The following is a 2,178-nucleotide window of genomic DNA, read 5'->3' as shown; positions in this document are numbered from 1 at the left end:
CTTTTTCGGACAGTTCGGCGATGTTCACTCTGGTCTCATCCATGGAGCCTGAATATAACCACATCGGGTGGGCTCTGGACATAACTGGTTGGATTCGACGTTTCAGGAAAACGACAGCTATATCAGTACCCATCATAGTTTGGACATCTGATTCCTTGATTCGAAGAACTCTATCAAATAACCTATCGACTGCTGGTTTTTCTTCGGGTGACAGAATGTTTTTCCAAGATCTTTTGGGCACGGCCTCGAGGACATCGGCAAATCGTGGCAGTTGCATGTTAGCTGCTGATGATTCTTTGATATAGAACCACTTCAACCTCCACCCTTGAACAGACTCTCTCATTGGGAAATTGAAGTAGTTAACTTCCTTTGCGGACAAGAAATCCAACTCCGCCGGTGACAAAAGACCCACTACTACAGTTGTAGCGCTTCAAGAAGAAAATCTTTTTCCATAAACCAATGTGAGGCTCGATGCCCAGAAAAGCCTCACATAGGGTGATGAAAATAGCAAGATGAAGAATCGAGTTGGTAGTTAATTGCCACAACTGGATCTCATACACATGAAGGAGACGCCGGAGGAACTCATGAGCAGGGAGAGAAAGTCCGCGATATAGAAAAGACATGAACATCACAGTAAAACCGGCAGGGGGATTGGGGCGTGAAGTCGCAACTGGGAGAATGATGTTCCCCTCGTCGGCTAAAATTATGCCAAGGCTCTGAGCTTTCTTCTCGTCGCGCTTGGTCACCGTGGAAGTTGGCCAATCACCAGGCGCAGGTCCAGCCACAGAAACCTCCGGCACTGGCGGCGCAGGAGCTCGAGCGGAAGCTTCCAATGCATTCTTTTTCGGCGCGCTGGATGTGGCTTTAGCGGCGGCGCCACTGGTTGCGGCGCTGGCGGCGAGGGTGAGGTTCCTCTTCTTCACCATCGTCAAGAGAATCGGAGGAAGAGCTAAGAACAGCGGCGGTGGTGGCGCAACGGTTTTGAGGAAGAAGGATGAGCAAGAAAGAAGGGCTGTGAAAAGAGAGAATGGAAAGGATAAAATTTGTCCTATGCGATTATAAACTAAAGGAGACTTGGAATTAGGTTAGCACGTATCGTTATCTCTGTTTTACCAAGGAATATTTTCCACCACTATGCGTGGAAATCGAGGAGGCGTCTTGGTTACTGCACAAACGTTGGTCATTTCCTAAACTGACCACGCAGAAGTAGGGGGGGCGTCGTCCTGTTAATCGGGCCGCATTAGTGGTTACGTCATCAATGATGTCATAAGTGATATTGACTCCACCTAAAGCATCCGAAGAAAACTGAAACATTCGAGTGGTTTGGTCTGAGTCTACACACGGTTGCAAGCATATCCGCGCCTAGACTCGGGGGCTACTCCCATCGGGAGCGCTGAATGCGCACCCGATAAAATTTATGGATTCGAAGACTTTTTTTGCACGGCCCAGGATCATGCCCGGGGACTTGATTCTGAGTAGGGTAATGTTGTTTTGCCATCGGTAGTTTACCAGCATCGATATATCGAGTAAAACTGGGCACGTTACTCAATATCCTTTACGTACCACCAACAAGTACAAACCTTACTTGGAAGTATTCAAGACCCGATATAGGATGATATGTTGGATGATCATGACAGCTTGCAGAAAACATCGGCAGAAGAAAAAAGATTCGAGTAGTACAACTTGAGTCTACACACGGTTGCAATCATCCGTGCCTAGACTCAGGGGCTACTCCCATCGGGAGCCTGAACGCGCACCCGATATAGAAGGTGTTGCTACTGCAAAGGAGTCAAGATTTTTTGGGAATGGTAAACATTCGACAGAAGACAGTTTTAGTCCCTGCCCGAAACTTCTTGGGCCAGTCACTCGGGGGCTACTGATGTGGGCATTACTCTTCGGGTAACTAGTATTGCGCTACCTCTTGCAGCCCAACCAGGGGCCCATGAAGAATATCCATCGACCAAGGTGGGCCGCTATGTCAGTTCCAAGGGAGGAGTCTTGACAAGCAAGGCAAGAAGACGAAGAAATAAGGAAAGTTTAGACATAGGACTCTTTGTAACCTAGTCATACCCGGACAGATCTCTCGAGACCCGGCTCACTATATAAGGGCCAGGAGAGGATCTGCCGAGGGACACACAATCATAGTAATCATAGCCACCGCAAATCTAGAGCTAGATC

Source organism: Lolium perenne, chromosome 5 (assembly GCF_019359855.2).
Source record: "Lolium perenne isolate Kyuss_39 chromosome 5, Kyuss_2.0, whole genome shotgun sequence".
In the NCBI taxonomy this organism is placed as follows: domain Eukaryota; kingdom Viridiplantae; phylum Streptophyta; class Magnoliopsida; order Poales; family Poaceae; genus Lolium; species Lolium perenne.
The sequence above is the reverse complement of the archived record's forward strand: the minus strand, read 5'-3'. Positions refer to the sequence as shown.